We start from the raw sequence: 16,633 nt of genomic DNA, 5'->3' as shown, positions 1-16,633 counted from the left end.
TAAGACCCAAATGCGCATATGTCCTTGCAAAATCCTGATATGAACTTTGCTCCGTTCAAAGACAGGGCAATTTGTGTATTACGGGAGACAGCTTATGCCAAAACTGAACCCACTAACCTCATGGAGATTCTGTACCATCAGGGGGCAGTGTCTGTGCCTCAAACACCTGTTAAACCATATATTCAGACACAGGGTGCCTACTCCACTGCAGATTTGCACCTGCAAGTACAGGAACTGACTAAGGGTATGGCTACCTTGCTTAAAACTGTCCAGTCTCTCCAGGCATCTTCCCCTACAGAGAGGGACCAGCTAGCATCGAGCCCAGATGACCTGCCATGGCGACAACAGAGGAGGAGACCCCCGACCTACCCAGGAGGGGGTCGACAGACCGCTTTGACTCATCCAGATGACCCATAGGACGAAGCTGTGACAAGGTTGGTCACATTGAAAGAGAGTATAATTTAATCAAGTGACCCCTGGGGCAGTGGACCACCCCCCAGGAGTAAGACAGCCTGGTCTAAACAACTGGAGAGACAAGTGGGTCGCCCTCCCAGGGCTGCGGGGTACTCGGTACTGAGCCGGTGTCAGCGGGATGTTTCACAGCAGCGGTGACCTGATCCGTGGCCCTGGGCGCCTAAGTAATGGGGGAATTGAAATGGTGGAATGTAGTTGATTAAATGAATAGCTCGTGACGCCACCTGTGGTATTCGGCAAGTGATATGTTAAGCCGACGCTGCATGCAGATCCTCTGGGACTGGTGGTGTGTTGCAGCCAAGATGGTGACGCTCCCCACAGGTGGAGCTGTAGTCCCAGGGCAGTATAGATGTAGGGGTAGAGGAGAGGCACAGGCGGTGTAGAAGCTGGTACCCATATGTAGTGGTACAGGGTGTGTTAGCGCAGGAATAATTGGAGGACACCAGAGCATGTAGTTCCAAAGCTTTACTCACAGTCTGTAGTACACACAGGTGCCTGCCTCCGTGCTGTGTCCTCCGGGTCAGGGACTCAGTCAACCTCCAGGTCAGATGGAATGCTCCCTTCCAACACTCCGCCAACATGTGCCTTTCCGAACGTCTTCTCTTATAGCGCCTTTGGGGTGAAGTACTCCTAGTTCTGAGTTACACTGGAGTTCCTCCTGACAGATGTTCCCAAGAACAATACTTGTACGGCAGACAGCTGTAGCCTGCTTCGGGGACTCCTTACTCCTGAGTCCCGGCTCACTATCCAAGTTGCTGTTGTTCCCCCAAGTCTTAGATGGCAGTAGTGCATTTACAGCTCACTACTCCACCGGTATCTGCTGTAGGACCATTAGTATCCATACAACCTCGAGGACTGGGTCCCGGCCTTGCGCTTAGAACTTCTAGGCAGGGTTCTCTTCTAACCCACGTCCTCTGTTCCCTTTTACTCCTACATTCCATACTAGTCTTTCCTTCTTATGGAAGATCAGGTTTCTGTTCAATGTCTTTCTCTTTCTTTCCTTTCCCGTGCCAGCAGACCCAGGTCACTGAGATCTGCTGCAGCACCAATTCCTCATCCCTCTCCCAGGGATCTTCTCTCCTCACTCTCTCCACTGAACTCCTCAACTGAACTGAACTCCTAACCCTTCCCACTCTTTTATGTATACTAACTCCACCCGCCTCCCAGCATGTTTCATGTTCCAAGCAGGGAGCCACCAAAGGTGCTCTGCTACACTCCAAGCAGGGAGCTGCAATGTGGCTTTGCTGAACTACTGTGTTGTGTGGGATGCAAGTGTTGGAGCGTGGTCAGGAGCCTCCAACTTACCTGAATGATGGGGTACCACACCTCAGGAGGAGGTGCAGTACCTCTGTGGCAACTGAATCCTCAGGGGCACCACACTCCCCCCCATTAAACACAGCACGTCCGCGGGCTGCAAGTTAAACAAAGTTGACAATACAGGAGCATACAAATTTTTATATTGCTATTAAACATTTCTTATCTAATCTTCTCATTATGAGAGGCACTCATTCTTGAACGTAGCAAACAATTCTTAGTTAACTATCTAAAGTCTAAATTCAAAAGTGCAAGTTTCTTCATCAACCTATATCTTCATCATCTTTCCTTTTTCACATTTTCAACCTTTCTGTCATTAGCTTAAAGTGATAACCGCTGATACCTGGTTCATCACCTACATTTTCCAAATCTTCATTCTTTATTCAAATATCTCATCTCTTTATTAAAACATTCCTACATCTTATATGAAAGCTAGCATAAGACACATTATCAAATACTTCACATTAAAACTTTCAATAATTCTTGTAAGTGCTGGACACCGCTCTGAGCCGGGATCTCTTGCAGTGTCCTTTGATTGGAGTCATGCCCCAGATGAGGTAGACGTTATCTTTGCAAAGTGTCTATGTAAAACCAAGAGAGGGCACCTAAAGAGGTGCAACTATTTACAATAACAGTTCTGGACCACCAGTTCTGAACTCAGGGTTCATGATCTCTGCAGTTCAATGTGAAAGCTGCCAATATAACTGGGCAACAGTGGAAAAACAAAACTAAACCATGATGATCACAAATAGAAAACAAAAGGCATAACGGTGCAAATACTCTCCTGGGTAATGAGAGTTATTTTTGCTTGAGATTGCTAGTGGTGGTCTCCTCCTGGGATTTCTGGAAACTGGTTACTGGAACTGCTTCCAGGGGAGAAAAATGCGTTGGCAGTCCGCAGGTAATCCTCTTCCATCGGAGTCAAATTTGTAGCTTTCTGTACTCTTGGCTGCAGGACTGGTGTTGATCCAGCTTGGCACATGGGGGTAGGCACAAACACTGTTTTGGTAATCACTGGGGGTGAAGGGGCAGTAGATGGCTTTTGCCTGCAGGTCTTGATGAGATCCTCCGGGACCCGTCTGATATTCACTGCATACCAGCCTCTCAATCCTTCATGTCTGGTAAACGTCACATGCCCCTTCCTCAAGTGTGACTCCACATCCCTCCAATTGAAGAACAGAACAGAGATTCGGCTGGGATCATGAATGAAGCCGAACCCCCTCTCGTGGTTCACATTTAAAACGTGTCCCCAACCTGCTGAGTCCCGGGGACCGTAGTGACTGGCCCGCACCTGCTCTTTCCGGTCCAAATCAGGACCCAGCACAGCCAACTTGCGCTGCTCCCTTGCCCGTTGCTCGGCTGCCAGCTGGCGTATGGTCGCTTGGCAGTTAGCCCAATTTTCATCTTCCTCCTGTTCTTCCCGAGACCAATCCCGGCTCGTTGTGTACTGCGGCACCACCATCAGGGGTTCCGGTGTCCTCCCCGGGGGACTGGTATCCCGGTCCCAGACCAGATCCAACATGACCTGGCCAGCCGCTGCGACCGTGGTACACCCCAAGGCCTTCCCAGGTGTAGGGGCATTAGACATACCTGGAGCCTCCTGGCGGTGCGGCCTCTGCTCCAGTGCAGGCATAGTGGCGGTGGACGCCGTTCGATGGGATACCGGGAGCGGTGGGGGAGCCAATGGCGGCTCCGGATCCACAGGAGCCTCTGGAGGGACCTGCGCGGCCGCGTCAGGTCCAGACGGGAGCTCTTCTTCCTCCACTTCGGCTCCCAGGGCCTTGTACAACTCCTCCGGTGGTGGCGGCAGAGAGGGAACAATATACGCTGCCGGTGGTATGGCAGCGGTCGCAGGCTCCACAGGGTCTTCCTGGAAAAGATCCGGTGTAGCAGCAGCGGGTACTGGTGTCGCGGGTACTGCAGGTGTAGGCCCCTCCTGGGCGCGCTGCAGATTTAAGGTCCATAGCGCTTCCTGACTCAGTTGCAGGCGGCGTGTCAGCTGGGCTATTTCGTCCTCCAGCTGCTGGCGGTTCATCTCGGACACTGGGTTGGAGCCTTCAGCCATGGCGCCGGGGAGATCCAGCATAACCTCCTTGCGCTCCGCAGGCCTCCTCCCGTCTCCTTCCAAGATGGCGTTCTGGCGTTCTTCTTCCTGTCTGAGCTCTTTTCCCGCCAGTGACTTCCGCTCCTCCTTCTTGGGGCGCCGTCTTCTTCCATCTCCTCCATACCAAGCCAGTATACGAACCCCTCGGGGGGGTGGGCCATGTTGCCGTTGCATAGTAATTCAGGCAGGAGAGGCCCAGGACAGTTCAGGGTCTTTTCTTAGGACCTCCCATGTTGTCACGCCCTTCTTCACCGCGCCAGCGGCCATTTTTAGCATTCATTTTACAGTCTATTAAATTGGGTCTTCTGCACATTTTCAAAAACTTTAAGTCTTAGGCACACAGAACCCGTTGGCATCGGGTCTCGTCATCCTGTTTGTGACGCCAAGTTGGGTCGCCCTCCCAGGGCTGCGGGGTACTCGGTACCGGGCTGGTGTCAGCGGGATGTGTCACAGCAGCGGTGACCCGGTCCGTGGCCCTTGGCGCCCAAGTAATGGGGGAATTGAAATGGTGGAAAGTAGTTGATTAAATGAATAGTTCGTGACGCCACCTGTGGCATTCTGCAAGCGAGATGTTAAGCCGACGCTGCATGCAGATCCTCTGGGACTGGTGGTGTGTTGCAGCCAAGATGGTGAAGCTCCCCACAGGTGGAGCTGTAGTCCCAGGGCAGTGTAGATGTAGGGGTAGAGGAGAGGCACAGACGGAGTAGAAGCTGGTACCCAGATGTAGTGGTACAGGTTGTGTTAGCGCAGGAATAATTGGAGGACACCAGAGCATGTAGTTCCAAAGCTTTACTCACAGTCTGTAGTACACACAGGTGCCTGCCTCCGTGCTGTGTCCTCCGGGTCAGGAACTCAGTCAACCTCTATTTCAGATGGAATGATCCCTTCCAACATGTCGCCAACATGTGCCTTTCTGAACGTCTCCTCTTATAGCGCCTTTGGGGTGAAGTATTCCTAGTACTGAGTTACACTGGAGTTCCTCCTGACAGATGTTCCCAAGAACAATACTTGTATGGCAGACAGCTGTAGCCTGCTTCGGTACTCCTTACTCCTGAGTCCCGGCTCACTATCCAAGTTGCTGTTGTTCCCCCAAGTCTTAGATGGCAGTAGTGCATTTACAGCTCACTACTCCACCGGTGTCTGCTGTAGGACCATTAGTATCCATACAACCTCGGGAACCGGGCCCCGGCCTTGCGCTTAGAACTTCTAGGCAGGGTTCTCTTCTAACCCACGTCCTCTGTTCCCTTTTACTCCTACATTCCATACTAGTCTTTCCTTCTTATGGAAGATCAGGTTTCTGTTCAATGTCTTTCTCTTTCTGTCCTTTCCCGTGCCAGGAGACCCAGGTCACGGAGATCTGCTGCAGCACCTCCTTCCTCCATCCCTCTCCCAAGGATCTTCTCTCCTCACTCTCTCCACTGAACTCCTCAACTGAACTGAACTCCTAACCCTTCCCACTGTTTTATGTATTCTAACTCCACCTGCCTCCCAGCACATTTCGTGTTCCAAGCAGGGAGCCACCAAAGGTGCTCTGCTACACTCCAAGCAGGGAGCTGCAATGTGGCTTTGCTGAACTACTGTGTTGTGTGGGATGCAAGTGTTGGAGCGTGGTCAGGAGCCTCCAACTTACCTGGATGATGGGGTACCACACCTCAGGAGGAGGTGCAGTACCTCTGTGGCAACTGAATCCTCAGGGGCACCACACTCCCCCTCCCCCGTTAAACACAGCACGTCTGCGGGCTGCAAGTTAAACAAAGTTGACAATACAGGAACATACAAATTTTTATATTGCTAATAAACATTTCTTATCTAATCTTCTCAATATGAGAGGCACTCATTCTTGAACATTGCAAACAATTCTTAGTTAACTATCTAAAGTCTAAATTCAAAAGTGCAAGTTTCATCATCAACCTATTTCTTCATCATCTTTCCTTTTTCACATTTTCTACCTTTCTGTCATTAGCTTAAAGTGATAACCGCTGATACCTGGTTCATCACCTACATTTTCCAAATCTTCATTCTTTATTCAAATATCTCATCTCTTTATTAAAACATTCCTACATCTTATATGAAAGCTAGCATAAGACACATTATCAAATACTTCACATTAAAACTTTCAATAATTCTTGTAAGTGCTTGACACCGCTCCCAGCCGAGATCTCATGCAGTGTCCTTTGATTGGAGTCATGCTCCAGATGAGGTAGACGTTATCTTTGCAAAGTGTCTATGTAAAACCAAGAGAGGGCACCTAAAGAGGTGCAACTATTTACAATAACAGTTCACTGAGGTCACTGAGATCTGCTGCAGCACCTCCTTCCTCCATCCCTCTCCCAGGGATCTTCTCTCCTCACTCTCTCCACTGAACTCCTCAACTGAACTGAACTCCTAACCATTCCCACTCTTTTATGTATACTAACTCCACCCACCTCCCAGCACATTTCGTGTTCCAAGCAGGGAGCCACCAAAGGTGCTCTGCTACACTCCAAGCAGGGAGCCGCAATGTGGCTTTGCTGTACTACTGTGTTGTGTGGGATGCAAATGTTGGAGCGTGGTCAGGAGCCTCCAACTTACCTGGATGGTGGGGTACCACACCTCAGGAGGAGGTGCAGTAGCTCTGTGGCAACTGAATCCTCAGGGGCGCCACACAAGTATGTCGGAGGACAGCCGATTCTACCCGTTGTGATCGATGGCAACCTGTTAAACGCCCTCTTGGACACCGGTTCTCAGGTAACCACTATACCTCACATACTGTACAAACATTATTGGGCCGATACTGACTGTACTCACCGCCCTGATGGAGACTTAACAGTGATAGTGAGTAACGGTCAGCCCTTGCCTCTGGTGGAGATTAAAGAGGTTGCTATTAAGGTGGGGAGAGTGGAACTCTAATCTCAGGGTTTGATAGTGGTTGATGTTGACAAATGTGAATGTAACCCTATGGTCACTTTGGGTACAAATGTCATTGAGAACTGTCTTAGTGAAATCATTGTCATCCTGCAACAAGTAGCGGAGACAGACAACTCCAGACATCAGCGGGCCCTGCACAAGAAGATTAGAGCCCTCATGCAGTGACAGCAGGTGGAGCTAACCAGTGTAGAGATTGGCAGCATAAGGGTGAGCGACCCCTACTCCATTGTGCTTTCCCCCAGGAGTGAGACTTTCATATGGTGCAGAGTAGCCATAGGTATTAGAGGCCGAGACTACCAGGCCTTGGTGGATCCAGTCTATTCCAACAGCAGACCCCACTGTCATGACCGCTTGGTGGATTTCAGAAAGGGAAGAGTGCCCATACGAGTGTTGAATTGTAGGGAAAAAGAAGCTACCATGCTCAGGTATGCTACTGTAGCCAAACTCTTTACTGTCAGTAACAATGCTATCCAGGCAGTAGTGAACCCGTCTGAGTCGACAGAGGACATCTGCCCCTCAGGTCAGTTGGAGGACTGGGAAAATGATGTTGCTGAGGTTACAGGAGTTCATGCCGGCAGCGAACACAGACTCAGTGACGTCATCGCTAGTCACTGAGCCTGTGCGCACTGCTTCACATTCATTCCCCAGTAGTTTACAGCCCGAGAGGTCGCATTAGCACCGCATCGGTTGTAAACTGATTATCCCCAGATATGGATTGCACCGTGGGAATTACTGTACACCGAACAGGTATGGTATATTGTTGGTTAGTTTTTTAGTTTTTTTTTTACAGGAGATCAAGGAATTAGAGATGGGATTAGCAGTGTAATAAAGATGGAAAAAAATGTGTGGTGTATTGTTTCATTAAAAGACTTTATTCTTACTGTGTGTGTTTATTTAATCATTTACTTACTATAGGATTAGTAATGGATAGGTGTCTTATTGAGATCTCTCCATTACTAAGTCGGGCTTAATGTCACCTTACAATAGAAAGGTGACATTAACCCCTTAATACCCCACTTGCCACCGCTACAGGGAAAGTGGGAAGAACCCGACAAAGCTCCAGAATAGGTTCATCTAATAGATGTGCCTTTTCTGGGCAGCTGCAGGCTCCTGTTTTTAAGGCTGGGGAAGGCCCATATTCATGGCCCCTTACCAGCCTGAGAATAGCAGCTTGCACCTGTTACTTTTGCCGGGTTGGTTCAAAGTATAAGGGGGCCCCACGTCATTTTTTTCCATTCATTCTTCCCTGCTCGCAATGTTGCCAGCACAGCAGGGAAAATGACAGCCGCGTTCAGCACCACATGCAGGGGAACAGCGCTTACAGTAGCGCTACTTCCCGGGTGGCCATCCGTGCTCACGGAGGACAGTGTACACTGTTCTACGTGTGCACATGTGCTGCACATGTTGCAGCCTGTGAGTCCGGATGAAAACGGACATGTCTGCATGTTTTGCACATGGACACACAGTCCGTGAAAACACGCTGACATCTGCATAGATCCATTTATTTGAATGGGTCTACGTGTGTCAGTGTCTCTGGTACGTGAGAAAACTGTCACTACACGTACCGTAGCCACTGACATGTGAAACCGGCCTTAGGTGAATTTCCCCAGTCCTGGACACAAGTCAACAGTGTAGGAGTAGTGACAGTTCTAACGTTCCAGCCATTGACAAGGCCAGAAACATCAGAGACGTTGGATTATCATGAAGAAGAGCAGTTAACCCCAGCTAAAGATGCTTCACCTGCTTCAGATCAAGAGGACTTGCCCCGTGCCAGAAGAGAGCTTGCTGTACCACTGGTAGGTTCAAACAGTCGCAGAAAATCATCCAGTAATCACGTTTTGCGTAAATCCTACAGTAGTACTGTCAGCAATGAGCGTGTCACACTTGAAGTAAATATACAAGGCCACAGAAGGTCAGCAGGTGGACCAGTAGTACGTAGATCCCAGCGTAGTACACAGGAATGGACCCCTGGTCACTATAAATTCAACTTATAGAGTACTTCCCTAGAGTTTGAAACTGTACATATGTGAAAGTATGCTTTAATGTAACGTTGTTTAAAGTAGTTGAAAAGCTTTGCACCCACATGGACTGATGTGAGACATGTAACCACTACGCTTAATTGCCTACAAAGACTATTGTAAGAACTTATAAGCCTGACTGGAGTCGAATCAAAGTTTGCACTTCTAGGAGACATCAAAAACCACCGGCGTGGCCAAAGAGAATATGCAAATATGGTCTGTGTGCCCTGTAGCCATGCCCAGGGACAATACCTCAAATTAAAAGGTGGTTTGGGGTGGTGATCCACCAACACACTGTTCAACATTTTTTATAATGTTTTTACTTTTTTATGCAATGTTTGTTATTATGAACATGTGTTAATTGGTAATAACTTGCCTTGAATGTCTTTGCAGTCCAGGATGTACTGCGATTCACTAGGGGGAATGTGGCACCCCTGCGGTCTGGCTGCCACAATACTATCACCTCTCTAACCGGTGGTGGTATCATGCTTGGAAGTAGCTGGAGCTCCTTACATTAAGTAAGCCATGCAGTCACACATGAGCCCATCCCTGACCAGAAGGGTTTGAACAAGCCCCTAGTATGTAGGGTGACTGTGTCTTCTGGCTGTGGGGAGTAGTAAGGAGGGGGGAGAGAGTAGTATGAAGTAAGGGAAGAGAGAGGAGCACATGGAGTTTCCCGGGGTTGGAGCTATGAAAAGCTCACCCTAGGAATTAAAACGAGAACAGGAAACCAGATTCCTGGGTGATCAGCGATTGCACATGCTGGGAGCAGAATCTGGAGACTAAGGGACTGCAGATCCTTGGGTCACCCTTTTGCAGCACTAGAAGCAACACATTATAGAGAGTTCGGAGCTGGGACGATAGAATAGATTGCAAAGAATTTGCAATGTAGGCTGTCTGGAGCTGCTGCAGAATAAACAAGCAGGGAGTACATCAGCTCATAAGCTGTTGAATCTTCAAACAGACAGACATAGAAAAAGAAGGCTCATTCTACCCACGTAGTGGAGTGGACTTCAGCTGTTTAGAGAATGGCCGGATCCTCGACCTAGCAATCAGAACCCCTGGATTGAACCTTCAGCTACCATCAGTAAAGGTAAAGACTGAATTCCTTCACCTCCTTGCTTCTTTCTGCTGTTCTGCTCCCTACAACCTCCATAATCAATCCAGGGGGATGCTCTTGCTGAGAGGAGTGATCCATCTTGCTGCATTACAGTCTATCCCCTGGGGACCCAACTTGCAGCGCTGGCCATCCCTGGCCAGACACCTCAGCTGGCGTCACAATATAACCATAAACTATTATCCCCTGTAAATGCTCCCATTTGATTTGTCCGGTTAGGGTCACAGTGCTGGGAAATCGCCCCAGTGATATCTCCAATAGACTGCCTGCCCGATTGCCGAGTACCCCCCAGCCGGGTGACCCCGGTATTACCCTTGGTAAAATAAAACAAATTGGATCTGAAATAAATTTTTTGTGAAAAAAAGTTAAATGTTCATTTTTTTAAACATTCCAAAAATTCCTGTGAAGCACCTGAAGGGTTAGTAAACTTCTTGAATGTAGTTTTGAGCACCTTGAGGGGTGCAGTTTTTAGAATGGTGTCACTTTTGGGTATTTTCTATCATATAGACACCTCAAAGTGACTTCAAATGTGAGGTGGTCCCTAAAAAATGGTGTAAAAATGAGAAATCGCTGTTCAACTTTTAACTCTTATAACTTCCTAACAAAAAAAAATTCCAAAATTGTACTGATGTAAAGTAGACATGTAGGAAATGTTACTTATTAAGTATTTTGTGTGACATATCTCTGTGATTTAAGGGCATGAAAATTCAAAGTTGGATAATTGCGAACCTTTCACAATTTTAGCCAAATTTCTGTTTTTTTTCCACAAATAAACACAAGTCATATCAAAGAAGTTTTACCACTATCATGAAGTACAATATATCGTGAGAAAACTGTGTCAGAATCCCTGGGATCCATGGAAGCGTTCCAGAGTTATTACCTCATAAAGGGACAATGGTTAGAATTGTAAAAATTGGGCTGGTCATTGACATTCAAACCACCTTTGGGGGCAAAGGGGTTAATAAAGAGGTTAAAAAGAATGGTTCTTAGCACAGATCCCTGTGGCACCCCACTGCTGACTATATCCCAGTTAGAGAACGTACCATTTATGACAACTGTTTGTTTCCTGACATTTAACCAATTCTTTACCCATAATCTGCATATAGTTTCCCCCAGTCCCTGCTTATGGAGCTTCAGTATAAGGTTGTTATGTGGAACAGTAACAAAGCCTTTGCAAAGTCCAGATAAATCACATGAGCCACATTACCAACATCCAGATTTGCACTTACCTCCTCCTAGAAACCCAAAATGCTAGTTCGACACAACGTATTCTACATGAATCCATGTTTGTTATTATATTATTATCTACAATATATTTTTACAAGTCATCTCTTATAATGCCCTCAAAAATTCAATTTTGCACATTACTGATGTCAGGCTTACCAGATGGTGGTTGCCAAGATCCACCTTTTTACCTTTCTTAAATATTGGTATCATCCTCCAATCCTGTTTCACCACCCCATTACAAGAGAGTCTAAGAATATGAGATAATGGTCTGTCAATTATTGAGCTCTATTAACTCAGTGGATGAATACCATCTGGGCCGGGGGATTTGTCAATGTTTAAATTGCTCAGACATAGGTGTACTTCTTTGTGTGTTAAATTAGTTATATCAGGTGGATTTTTACCTTGTTGAATGATTCCTGTAATAGACACTTCATTGGTGAACATGAACACGGATGAAAAGTGCCTGTTTAATATCTCAGCCTTTTCTTTATCCTCTGTGATTATCTTGTTATTGCCATCTTTTAAGGAGAACCTCTTGAATACCAATAAAAACAATATTTTTATTTGACAAATATATATAAAAGTAGTCCTATTGCAATAAAGGGCTACAAAGACAACATAGTAGATAGTACATTACAAAAAACAAAACAAAACCAACCTATCACCACTCAACCACAAACACACAAAAAAATAGCTGAATAGCCAATAGGGTTTAAATGTCTTTGAGGAAAAAAGCACCTGCTCCTAAATTGAAGCAGTGTGAACTATAATATTGGTCACTAAGGGCCCCGTCAGACATAGCGATCTCGCTAGCGAGATCGCTGCTGAGTCACAAGTTTTGTGACACAACAGCGATCTCACCAGCGAGATCGCAGTGTGTGACAGCGATCAGCGACCGGCCCCCCTACCGGTATCGCTGATCGCTCTTGGAAAGCCCTGGACATTCCTTTGTTCGCTGGTCTCCCGCTGGCCAGCACGCATCGCTGCGTGTGATAGGCGGGAGACCAGCGATCAGCTGGTAACTAACGTACACATCGGGTATCAAAGGGACGTGCGTCACTTAGAGACCCAATGTGTACCTTAGTTACCAGCGCGCTGATGCAGGGAGCTGGTAACTACGGTACACATCAGGTTTCTAAGGGACACACGTCCCTTAGAAACCTGATGTGTACCTTAGTTACCAGCTCCCTGCATCAGCGCGCTGGTAACTAAAGTACACAGCGACGCCACGCACTCGGCATCGCTGGTGCTGATCGCTGGTGAAGCTGTCTGTTTGACAACTCACCAGCGATCATGTAGCGACTCACCAGCGATCCTGACACGTTGATATCGTTGTCGGGATCGCTGGTGAGTCGCTATGTGTGACGGGGCCCTAAGCTTAGTGAAAACATTGTCTCAAAAAATGCCCATAAAAAACTGACCCTCAATAAGAGGTATTCTTCGCCAACTAGTCATCCCGTAAACCGGGCTATATAAAGTACTAGATGGCCAAGAATTCCACTACCTGGATGTAATATGCCTAGTCTAGAAACTTTCCCTCAAGCAGTAAAGAAAACGGACTTTTACAATGAAATGCATATAAGCTTGATGTACAAACATGCTATGGCCACATCGACCCATATTCAACAGCCATGCCATTATGGATTGCTCCTAAATTATTGTCCCCTGATGAGCCCTGATATTGGGAGGGGGTGAAACGCGTAGGGACGATGCTATTGGGACTGGATTCAGATAATTAACCTATTATGGTCTTTTCTGGGCATGCTTTTTTCTTTTTTCTTGTGGTCTTAGGATTGATTGTACCAAAGACCAAAACTGTGATATAGGATTCCTGTATTTGATAGGGACTATATAAATTACTAAGCATGTTCAGATATTTACTAGCTGAGTGGCCATAGCATGTTTGTACATTAAGCTTATGTGCATTTCATTGTAAGAGTCCACTTTCTTTATTGCTTGAGGGAAAGTTTCTAGACTAGGCATACTACATCCAGGTAATGGAATTCTTGGCCATCTAGTACTTTATATGACCCAGTCTACGGGAAGACTAGCTGTTGAAGAATACCTCTAATTGAGGGTCAGTTTTTTATGGGCATTTTTTGAGACAATGTTTTCACTAAGCTTAGTGACCTATATTATAGTTCACACTGCTTCAATTTAGGAGCAGGTGCTTTTTTCCTCAAAGACATTTAAACCCTATTGGCTATTCAGCTAATTTTTTTTGTGTAAATTAATCCAAATTGTCCAAAAAAAAGGTTACCAATGGCACTTCAAACCAAATATATATCACAAACCAGAGTAAATAAACTCCAGATAGAAGAGTTCCATTAAGATTAAGTTTATTTCAATATTTCTTTAAAAAAGACATACAAATTAAAAATAAAAACAAGATGTCTCCAAAAAGAGAGACGCCACTACAAATCAGTTAACCACAATATGTATAATTAATGGCAAAAAAGGTTCACAGGAAAAAACCTCTTTCTCTCTCTCTATATATATGCATACAAAAGAAATGTAGCTATAAAGTCATATATCCGACTGTACTTCTATACAGCCATCAAAAATAGAGGTATATAATATGTCATAATGCCAAAACAAATATAGTAATACATAATATTATAATGCCAAAATTATAGTGGACTGATAATAAAGCCAGGTAATGAAAATAATATATAGTTGGTTTTATAATTAGGAACCCACTTTAGTGAAAAACCTGCAGTCACATATATGTTCTTAGTGAAATAAATAACACATATCAAGTGATATAAAATATATATTAAGGGCTTCCTATAAAAAATAAATATATACCTGGCAGCATGTAATGGTGGCGACTACCTACCTCGACGCGCGTTTCGCGGTCTGCTTCTAAGAGGGCTTATATCTGATATTCCCATTTTTTTCTGAGATGATCTGCACTGTTTTTTCAAAACCTACTGTGTTCTAGGTGCTGTCAGCTATTATTTGTCTACATATATTTATTGCATCAAAAAAATTTTTTTTTTTAAAGGTCTTGAGTTTTCTTTATGGTGGCTCAACTGAGTATACCCATAGATTAGCAAATGTTTGAGGTGTTCATCTTTTAAGGAGCCAATGCCATCTGTTTTTTTTCTTTTTGGCATTGATGTATTTATTAAAAAAATTTGGGATTTTAATTTTGTTAGCGATTTGATTCTCTATAGATAACTTTGCCAGCTTGTTTTCTTTTTTTCATTTCTTATTTAGATCTTTATACTCCTGAAATACTATTTCAGTATCCTTGACTTTCAAGATTTTGAAAGCCCCTTGCTTTCATCTTATTAAACTTTGTACTGTCTTATTTATCCATAATGGTTTCTTTTTATTCCTTGACATTTTATTACCAGAAGGTATAAGTTTTCTGCAGGATTCTAATAGTATATCCTTAAACACGCCCCATGACATGGTCCTAGTCTACACGATTAAAGCTCTTCCCTTAATTTGCTGAAATCAGCTTTCCTAAAGTTCCAGGTTTTGGCATTTCCCCTATTGAATGTTTGATTGAAAATTACATTGAAACTTACCATGTCATGATCACTGCATCCCAAATGCTCCCTGACATGTAGGTCTGAAATTGTATCTGGTCTATTTGACAGAACCAGATCCAGCAGATAACCTCCCCTAGTTGGTTCATCTACCAGCTAAGAGAGGTAATTGTCCTGAACTCTTGATAAAAGCTTGTAGCTTTTAGCACAACCAGAAGATTCTATGTCCTAATAAATGACTGGATAGTTAAAATTCCCCATTATAAGAACTCTATTACTGTTTTCTGCCTTTTTAATTTGTTGAAACACTTCATGCTTTACCTGTTCAGCTATATTAGGAGGCTTGTATACATTGCTTATATAGCGCGATCATATTTTGCAGCACTTTACATACATTATCATCACTGTCCCCACTGAGGCTCACAATCTAAATACCCTATCAGTATGTCTTTGAAGTGTGGCAGGAAACCGTAGAACCTGGAGGAAACCCACAAAAACACAGGGAGAACATACAAGCTCCTTGCTGGGCCCCTGTTTAGAAAAGCAACAGTGCTAACCACTGAGCCACCATGCTGCTTGAAAAATGAAAACTTAGAGCATATAGGAATGTGAAACTTAAGAAGTAGGGACCACACCTAGACCCTTAAGGTGGGTGTAGATGATGTTAACTTTATTCAATGAGATGTATATATGCTAATGCCTTCACGTATGCAAAGATAAACTGAGCCAATTATATTGCTACAATCTACACACATGGTCAAAATTGTACGTACCCCTCGTTTAGGCTAGTTTCACACTTGCTTTTTTTTGCAGCGCGTTTTTCCCGCAAAAAAACGCATTAAAAAAACGCATACAAATGCATACAAACGCTGCGTTTTTTTCCAGCATTTTAATGCGCATGCAGGAAAAAAACGCAGCGTTTTTGCGCGTTTGTATGCGTTTTTTGTGCGTTTGCGTTTTTTTACAGATTTTGGAAAAACCCCACAAAAAAGAAAATACAACCATTCAACAACACACAAGACCAATGGGACTTCATTGTGGGTGTGGTATGTTAATATATATAGACCTTGTCTACAGTATTCTTCACATTTGCTTGATTCTTCTCGTGACCATGGATCTGCGCTGGAAGAGTTTTCACTTCAACTTGGATTTGGACATCGCGATGGCTCAGGCGTATGCAGTTGCTTGCCATGAACAAAGGAAGAGAGAGAGGCAGCGAAGACGGCGGCGTATGTGGATACATCCGATTGTTGAACTCCGGGAGAGCCGTGGGGCATACCACACCCTCTACAGCGAGCTACGTGCAAACCCGGAGAAATTTAATGATTATATCCGGATGTCCCACGAAAGTTTCATGGATTTGCTTGCTCGTGTCCAACAATCCATCCGGAGACAGGACACACAGCTCCGTCGTGCGATTCCTCCTGAGGAACGGCTACTGGTGACATTACGGTATGTTTTAAAAACAAAGGGGTGTGGTCTGATGTTTTTTTATGGAAATTTAGTATTCAAAACCTTGGGTAATTAGTTTTCGTGAATGTACTAATATCTTATTTTATAGTTTTTAAAAATAATATACATAAATATTAATTTTACTTCTTTGTCTGTTCACAGATTCCTGGCGACTGGAGAAACCCTATCCTCACTACACTTCCAGTACCGTATTGGAATCTCTACCTTGTCTGGAATTGTTGCTGACACCTGCCGGGCTCTCTGGAATGTTCTTTGCCCAGAATTTATGCCCCTGCCCACCGCTGAAAAGTGGATGGAAATTGCTGACAAATTCTGGACAGTATGCAATTTTCCCAACTGTTTGGGAGCTGTTGATGGGAAACACATACGGATCATCAAACCCCAAAGAACGGGATCTGAGTACTATAATTACAAAAAGTACTTTTCAATAGTACTCATTGCAATTGCGGATGCCGGATGTATGTTTGTAGCAGTGGACATTGGAGCATTTGGCCGTGGT

The sequence above is a fragment of the Dendrobates tinctorius genome, unplaced genomic scaffold, assembly GCF_039654945.1.
Source record: "Dendrobates tinctorius isolate UK_male_01 unplaced genomic scaffold, ASM3965494v1 ptg000293l, whole genome shotgun sequence".
Taxonomy (NCBI): Eukaryota; Metazoa; Chordata; class Amphibia; order Anura; family Dendrobatidae; genus Dendrobates; species Dendrobates tinctorius.
The sequence above is the reverse complement of the archived record's forward strand: the minus strand, read 5'-3'. Positions refer to the sequence as shown.